The sequence below is a fragment of the Lathyrus oleraceus genome, chromosome 2 (assembly GCF_024323335.1).
Source record: "Lathyrus oleraceus cultivar Zhongwan6 chromosome 2, CAAS_Psat_ZW6_1.0, whole genome shotgun sequence".
NCBI classification, from domain to species: Eukaryota; Viridiplantae; Streptophyta; class Magnoliopsida; order Fabales; family Fabaceae; genus Lathyrus; species Lathyrus oleraceus.
The window spans coordinates 299068041-299077005 of NC_066580.1; the positions used below are offsets into that span (position 1 = coordinate 299068041).

Here is an 8965-nt window from a genome sequence, read left to right on the forward strand (position 1 = left end):
ATGTCAGGAGTTGACTTTTCTGGCCCCACAATTGACTTTTCCCAAACTGTCTGATTCACGATTCCATTGATCAATTGAAGCACTTCTAGCTCAAATAAAGAGCTGATTTTTTGTATGTAGACCCTTGTGGACATATGGAGGGACATGGAAAAGAGTTTAACCCAAAGAATCAGAAATAAACTGATTTTATACCAAACCCTAGTTTTAGGGCAAAATGATCAAGAACCGATTGCACTGATTGCCAATGGATCTTTCTGAGATAATTGTGAATATTCCTAGGCCAAGATGCCTCTCTAATCATGACATAGATGAGATCCTCTACTTCCAACCAAACATTGCCTGTTGCAGGTAGCCATGAAACCCTAATTTCTGATTAAATCTAAATGAACACTCTGATAGCTTTGAATCCTTCACTGATGAACTGAGGACCATAATAAGATACTTGGACCCCCCCTGAGACCCTTGAGACTTGTATACCTAGAAAATGAAGTCCAATTCTCAATCCTGCTTTGTGCGGGTTCCTTCTGCTAAGGAGTGATCGATCAAAACCTGATCTCCATGTCACTAATGCAGTATGCAATGAGTATGACCTAATATGATGCTAATGAAGTGTAAAACATAATCCCATGCTTCCAGGAAAAATGAAGGGTAAATTTTGGGGTATTACAGATGTCCATGACAAAAAAATCAGTAGGGATAAATAACTGTCCTATCCTAACAGGGACATCTTCTAATACGCCTATCGGATATTTGACAGATATATCGGCTAACTGAAGTGACATCTTAGTAGGCTGTAATTCTCCTAAGTTTAACCTCTCACAAACTACTAAAGGCATTAAGCTCACACTAGCTCCTAGGTCTAGAAAAGCTTTTTCGATGACATGACTACCCAAAAGACAAGGAATGGAGAAATTTCCAAGATCTTTATCTTTTTTGGCTAATTTATTCTCGGAAATAGAATTACATTCCAAGGGCTTTGGATCGTCAAGTCTACGTTTGTTGGTAAGGATGTCTTTGAGAAACTTTGCATAAGAAGGTATTTGGGTGATGGCTTCTGTGAAAGGGATTTCTACGTGAATTTTTTCTATAACCTTAATAAATTTTTGATATTGGTTATTGATATGGGTTTGTTTGAGTCTTTGCGGATATGGTATAGGCGGTTTATATGGCGGGGGTGGTACATAAGTTTTATCTTTAGGTTCTTCTCCTTTTTCTTGACCTTCCTGTTTTTCAGATTCCTCTGGTTCCTTTACTTCGTCCGGGGGTTTGGTATACTCCTTAGAAGTTTTGGGTTCGCTGAATCTTGGGTTTGGTGGCTCATCATAAGCGTCCCACTTCGTAGGGTAATGGAATTGGCTTGTCCTCTCGGATTCTGTTGAGGTTGTCTAGGGAACTGTCCTCCAGGTGTAGTCTGAGGGGCTTGGTTTAAAGCTACCTGAGAGATCTGGGTTTCAAGCATCTTGGTATGAGTAACTATTTGGTCAACCTTAGTTCCTAACTGGATAATCAGTTCATTAACGTGAATGTTTTGGTTCATGAACTCGTTGTTTTGTTGGGTTTGAGCAGTGATAAAATTTTCCATAATTTTCTCAAGGATCGACTTTGGTGGTACAGGTTGCATAGGTTGATTTGGTCTTGTCTCGGAGGTGCATTATTTTGGATAGGGTTATTGTTGTTATAGGAGAAGTTCGGGTGATTCATCCATCCAGGGTTATAGGTATTCGAGTATGGGTTCCCTTGGGTGTAGTTCACTTGCTCAGAGTGGGTTTCGTTTAATAGACTACATTCTACAGATTGGTGTCCTTTGGTTCCACATATCTCACAATCCGACGAAACTGTGGTTGTAGTATTCGGGTTTACGCACATATGCTCGACCTTAAGGGTTAATGCGTCCATTTTAGCTTGCATCATGTCTATAGAGCTTAGTTCATGCACTCCTCCTCGGGCTTCCTTCTTCTCAACTGTTGCTCGTTCGACTCCCCATGATTGATGGTTTTGAGTCGTATCTTCGATGAGGGCACTAGCTTCAGGATAAGGTTTGTTCATCAGTGCACCGCCTGCGGCAGCGTCGATGGTCATCTTAGTGTTATAGTGAAGTCCATTATAGAAGGTTTGAATGATTAACCAATTTTCTAAACCATGATGTGGGCATGCTCTTAACAACTCTTTATATCTCTCCCAAGCTTCGAACAACGATTCTCCTTGGTTTTGGGTAAATCTAGTTATATGGTTTCGAAGAACGGCGGTCTTACTTGGGGGAAAGTATCTAGCAAGGAATACTCTTCTAAGGTTATCCCAAGTCGTAATGGAATTGGGTGGAAGGGAATCTAACCATGATAGGGCTTTATCTTTGAGGGAGAAAGGGAATAATCTTAAACGGATTGCCTCAGGAGAAGCTCCATTGGTTTTAAAAGTGTCTGCTAATTGGAGAAAGATTTTTAAATGTTGGTTTGGGTTCTCAGTAGCGAGACCTGCGAATTGTCTCTGTTGCACTAGTTGCAACAGGGAGGGTTTAAGTTCGAAATTATTAGCTTGGATGGTTGGATTTACTATACTAGAACTAGGTTCTTCGTTAGATGGTTGGGCGAAATCCTTAAGAGGTCTTTGGTTTTGATCTTCGGCCATAGCTCTCCTAATTCTATGGAAAAATAAACGTGCGCGAGCGTAACGTTCAGGTTCCTCCAGAGGATATACTAAGCTTCCGGTGCTGCGAGCTCTTCGCATTGACCGGCGGGTAATAACCTAAGTCTAAACGATCTAACAACAGGGTATGAAATTTGACGAAATTGGTCCCCGACAACGGCGCCAAAAACTTGATGCGTGCTTTTCGCAAGTACACGAACGCGTCAGAGTAATATAAAAGATTGTCGAATCCACAGAGACCAAGTGTCAATCTATCGTTATCTATTATTATGGTGTTTATCTAAGGTAATCAAAATAGGGGTTTTTAGAGTGTGCAATGAAAATTAAAGTATTAAATTAAATTCAATTAATAAAGATAGGCTCGAATGTAATTCACATAATCAAGTAATAATCCAAGTACTTGCTAATAGAACTACTTATGGGTAGTGTTTCCTACTTTGAAAAGAACCAATTTAATGGGATTTGTCGCTTTCGCGTATTCAGAACCGAGTTGTACTCCCTAATCAAACCATCTTATTGTCACTTATAAAAAGACGCGCATTGCGTTAGAGTAGTAAACCTATTTTTAAGAAATATAGTATCTTGACTAAGTTGAAAAGTATTTTAACCTGGATTTCTTAACCAAAAGAGGTTCTCACGAACCAGACTCTAAACTTATAAACGCGTCCGAAAGTAGTTTTAAAATCACTTTTCTTTTTAAGTTAAAAACTCCTAATGAACTAAACAAAGCGCTTTCGCTGTATTTGAAATAGTGAAAAACAACTAAGTTTAAATAGACGTTGGATGACTTTCGATCTTACCCAACGGAAATTAAGTGTGGGAAAACTTAAGTTGAAAGTCAAAATAGCCCTTAAGTGTTTCTACGAACAATTGTACGAATTATCGGTTCAATTACGATCCATACATTCTAACCTTATAGGTTTAGTTAGACATGGTAAAGTAAAGGTGCATTTTAATTTAAATAAAAGTAGTGCGAGTGCGGAAAGTAAATAAAAGTAGTGCGAGTGCGAGAAATTAATGAAAGTAGTGCTAGTGCGAGAAATAAATGAAAGTAGTGCGAGTGCGAGAAATAAATAAAAGTAGTTCGATTGCGAGAAATAAATAAAAGTAGTGCGATTGCGAGAAATAAATAAAAGTAGTGCAATTGCGAGAAATAAATAAAGTAAAGACAGTGCGGAAAATAAATAAACTAAAGAAAGTGCGGGAAAGTAAAGTAGATAAAGGCAAAGCAATAAAAATCTGCTCCAATCGGAGGGTTAAATAAAATGCGAAGCGGAAATGAAAATGGCGACAGGATTAACTTTCTTCCATAGTGCTCCAAACTCGATTATAGACTCGATCACAGACTCAATTACACAATTGTGGCAACACCCCAATGTGAAGCGATTACCACTTTAAAATACTGAATATATGCCTAAGTGAAACTAAGTTTTCTCTAAGTTTGGATGATTAAACAAATGAATTCGAGTCTCTATTTATAGGCAAGTAAAATAATGGAAAAGACAAGGATGCCCTTCAGTTTGAAATTGGGAGGGAAACGCTTTCTTCTTGTGGCGCCCGCCACAAGCCCATGGCGTCCGCCACAAGGGTAAATTGTGGTGCCCAAGTGGAGGTAGTGGGGAACGTGGCAGTTGAGGGAAGTTGAGTTGTGACACGTCATGGCTAGACCTATGGCGCCAGCCACAGTGGGAGCCACAAGTGCAAAATGCTGAATTTTAGTCTTTTTAGCTCATTTTCACTCATTTTCTCGATCGGGGCTCTGATTAAACTAAAACCTGAAAACAAAGAGAAATATAGTAATAACATAACAAAATAACAATAAAACCACTAAAATGCATGCGAAATCGGAGTCGAAAATACGGTGAAATTCAGTGTCGTCATGAGTAGCTAATTCCAATGATGAATTAGTGAAGCGTTACCATATGGTGATTAGTAGTGATTTGGTGTGCTTTGGTCCTATGAAGGGGATTCAGGAGCGAGATGGACATGTGTTGTCCATGAATGGTATTGCATGCATAATGAGTCAGTTGTGGAGTACATTGCATACATGTTTGCATATGTAATATATTATTCGTGATGTTGTTGATTGGTTGAGAATACTTGACATAATTAATGAATTGTTGTGAATATTGTGTATACCTGATGAATGTTAATGTTGTTATGAATGGGTGTGAGACTATGGTGTTGTTGATTGTGTATTGAATGTGTGTTTTTTTGTATGTTATCTACCTTGGGATTCTTTATGCTGTTTATATTTCATGTTGTTTCTCACCTCTTTTGCTTCATGTTGTCCATCATGGACATCTCGCAAATACTCAAGAGTGACGATTATTGTTGTGTATGTAAGGTGGCTTGTTAGAGCTACTCTTAGATTTTATTTATTTCTTTATCAAACATTATTGGTTTACTTAGTGCTCTGATTACGTAACATCGGGGATGAGAGTTGTTATATTTTATGTTGATGTTGATTTTGTTGTTTGGAGTTTAACACCTTATTTATGAAGTGTTTATAAAATATTTTTCCGCTGCATAGTTTCATATGATTTGATATGTTTTCGAAGGATTTTCGTTGGTGACACCTTACATTGTCGTGTAATGGTTTTTATATAAGTTTCAGGGGTTTAGGGTGTTACATAGTGGTATCAACGCATGTCGATTTGTCCAATCAGGTTTTGTAATATTGTGTATTCCATAGTATGCGACATGCATATGAACATTGTCAATGCATTTTTTCTTCTAATGTCTGTTTCATGGTGTGCATAATGGGTGGAAGAAACAATCGCACTATTGCTGAAGCTTTAGAGTCAGTGGCTCATGCACTACAGTGGTAGAAAAATCATCAAGGTGATAACGACGAGTTCCGTGGATTGGAAAATTTTCAGAGAAACAAGCCGCCTACCTTCAAAGGCATATATGATTCAGAGGGTATACATTCATGGCTTAGAGAGATTGAGAAGATCTTTCGAGTGATGGCTTGCACTGAAGTTCAGAAGGTGTCGTTCGGTGCTCACATGTTATCTGAAGAGGCCGAAGACTAGTGGTATAATGCACGTCAAAGGCTAGAGGTTGTTGGTACTGGAATTACTTAGGCGGTGTTAAGAGTTCATTTCCTAGAGAAATACTTTCCTAGGGATGTGTGCATAAAAGGGAAATTGAGTTCCTTAAGCTTAAGGAAGGAAACATGACAGTTGCTGAGTATGCTGCCAAGTTTGAAGAATTGATGAAGTTTTGTCCACACTACAATGGTGCGGTTATTGAGGGGTCGAAGTGCATCAAGTTTGAAAGAAGAATGCATCCTGAGATTAAGCAGGGTATTGGTTATCAAGAGATTTACTGATTTCCTATGTTGGTGAACAAGTGTAGGATATATGATGAAGATAGTATGGATTGTTCTACTCACTATAAGAGCATTAATGAGAAGACATGTCAAAGGTGCTTCAAATGTGGAAAGACATGTCACTGTATTGCAGACTGCAGGAGTGTTGGGTCGACTTGTTATAACTGCAGTGAATAGGGTCACATCAGTACCAAGCATCAAAAATATAAGAAGGCACAATCTGGAGGGAAAATCTTTGCTTTATCAGGGTCGGAGACTACTAGCTTAGACAGGTCAATTCGAGGTACGTGTTTCATTAATAGTATTTTGTTTATTACTATTATTGACACGGGTGTAACACATTTGTTTGTTTCGCTTGATTGTGCTAAGAGGTTGGGTTTGAAATTGTCTTCTATGGTTGGGAGTATGATTGTTGATACCCCAACTTTAGGTTCAGTAACCACTTTGTGGGTTTGTTTGAATTATCCACTTACTATTTTTGGTAAGAATTTTGGGATAGATTTAGCATGTTTACCTTCGAGAAATCTTGATGTTATCCTTGGAATGAACTAGTTAGAGTTCAACCGTGTTCATATCCACTATTACGACAAGACATTGTTTTTTCCAAAGTTTGATGCAAGTGATGAGTTTTTTGTATTTTCTAAGCAAGTGGATGAGTTTGTGAAGGATGAGGCTGAAGTGTTTATAATATTAGCTTCTATGAAGGTAGAAGGAAAAATGGTGATTGGCGAGTTACATGTGGTGTGTGATTTCTCGGAGGTGTTTCCAGATGATATCAGTGACTTGCCGCTTAAGTGGGAGGTTGAGTTTACCATAGACTTAGTACCTGGTACCAATTTTATATCGATGGAGTCTTGTAGGATGTACGCTTCAAAATTGAGTGAACTGAAGAAGCAATTGGAAGAGTTGCTTGAGAAAAAGTTTGTTCAACTGAGTGTTTTGTCATGGGGTGTGATGTTGTTTCTAGTCAAGAAGAAAGATGGTAGTATGAGTTTGTGTGTTGACTATCGAAAAATGAACAAGGTTAATATCAAGAAAAAGAATCCATTCCGAGGATTGATGATTTTATGGATTAGTTGGTTGGTGCTTGTGTGTTTAGAAAAATTGATTTGCGTTTAGGTTATCATCAGATTCGTGTGAAGTCAGAGGATATTCCTAAGAATGCATTCAGAATAAGGTATGGTCATTACGAGTATTCAATTATATTGTTTAGAGTTTCTAATGCGCCTGGAGTGTTCATGTAGTATATGAATAGAATATCCCACCCGTACTTAGATCAGTTTGTAGTGGTGTTCATCAATGACATCTTGACATATTCCAAGTCTGATGAAGAGAATGTGGAGCATGTGAGAGTTATGTTGAAGACTTTGAAAGAGAAGAATTTGTATGCAAAGTTGTCCAAGTGCTAGTTCTGGTTACGAGAGGTGAGTTCATCGGTCACGTGATTTTGAGTGGTAGTATTTTTGTTGATCCATCGAAGATAGATGCGATGTTGCAGTGGGAGACTCCGAAGTCTGTTACGAAGACTCCGATGTTGCAGTGGAAGATTAAAAGTTTTCATGGTTTGGTTGGGTACTAAATGTTTATTGAAGGCTTTTCGAAGTTAGCATTTCCTTTGACTTAGTTGACTCGAAAGGGTTAAACATATGTTTGAGATGTGCATTGTTAAGAGAGTTTTTAGGAACTAAAGAAGAATTTGATGTCTGCTCCAGTTTTAATTTTTCTGAATCCAAGTGAGTCCTTTGTTGTGTATTGTGATGCTTATTAGATGGGTCTAGGTGGTGCGTTAATGTCGAATGGTCAGGTTATGGCTTACGCTTCTAGATAGTTAAGAGTTCATGAAAGGAATTATCCTATGTATGATCTACAATTAGAAGCAGTGATATTCATGTTAAAGATTCAGATATATTATATGTTTAGCTCCTAATTTGATGTGTTCAATGATCACAAGAGTTTGAAGTATCTATTTGATCAGAAGAGTTGAATATGAGGCAGAGAAGATGACTCGAACTTCTAGAGGATTATGATTTTGGATTGAGTTACCATCTTGGTAAAGCCAATGTGGTAGCTGATGCGTTGAGCGGGAAGTCATTGCATATGTTGATGCTAATGGTTAGAGAGTTGGGATTGATCTAACAATTTAGTGATATGAGTTTGGTATGTGAAGAGACTCATAATAGTGTGAAGTTAGGTATGTTGAAACTGACCAGTAGTATCTTTGAAGAGATTAGGGAAGGTTACAAGATCGGTGTGGGTTGGGTTGACCGACTTGTCTTAATCAATTAAGGTAAGAGAGGTGATTTTAGAATTGACGAGAATGGTGTGATGAAGTTCATAGACAAGGTTTATGTACTAGATGTACTTGTGCTTAAGAGGAGTATATTTGAGGAAGGTCATAAAATTAGTTTGAGTATTCATCCCGGTGCCAGTAAGATGTATCGATACTTGAAGAAATTGTTTTTGTGGGCAGGAATAAAGAAAGAAGTAGTTGGGTTTATTTGTGCTTGTTTGACTTGCCAGAAACAACAGAAGTCGTTGGGCCTGATGAAATTGTTGAGTATTCTTGAGTGGAAGTAGGATAACATATCCATGAATTTTGTTACAAGTTTTCCGAAGACGACGAAGGGATGTGATTCCATTTGGGTTATTATTGATAGAATGACCAAATCGACTCATTTTATTCCGATTAAGATCAGTTATCCTTTGTGTAGCGGTAAAAAATTTGAGATTAAGATATTGATTAACTTAACTCACAAAGCAAGAGTCACCACCGCGCTTTTATTGTTTCCAAAGGAAACAGGAAAAAGTACGAACAAAACCCAAAGAAGTTTTTAAAAACAAAACTAACAAAAAGAGAACAAGTGTCTGGGGATTAGTTATGCAAAGGGAATATATTAGCACCTTAAATGTCCATGGTACTCCATGGCAACCTCTTTGAAAATATGTACATTTTGGTTTGAAAAAGGTGTTGTTTGTTAAAAGATT

The 8965-nt window shown here is 37.9% G+C and overlaps 1 non-coding gene across 1 annotated transcript; it reads left to right on the forward strand.

Annotated features, from left to right (window-relative positions):
- Nucleotides 1-2134: 2134 nt before the first annotated feature.
- LOC127124908 (small nucleolar RNA R71) lies at nucleotides 2135-2241 on the forward strand. Its single transcript, XR_007804384.1, has one exon. It is a non-coding gene; the product is annotated as a small nucleolar RNA R71 (small nucleolar RNA).
- The last annotated feature ends 6724 nt before the right edge of the window (nucleotides 2242-8965 follow it).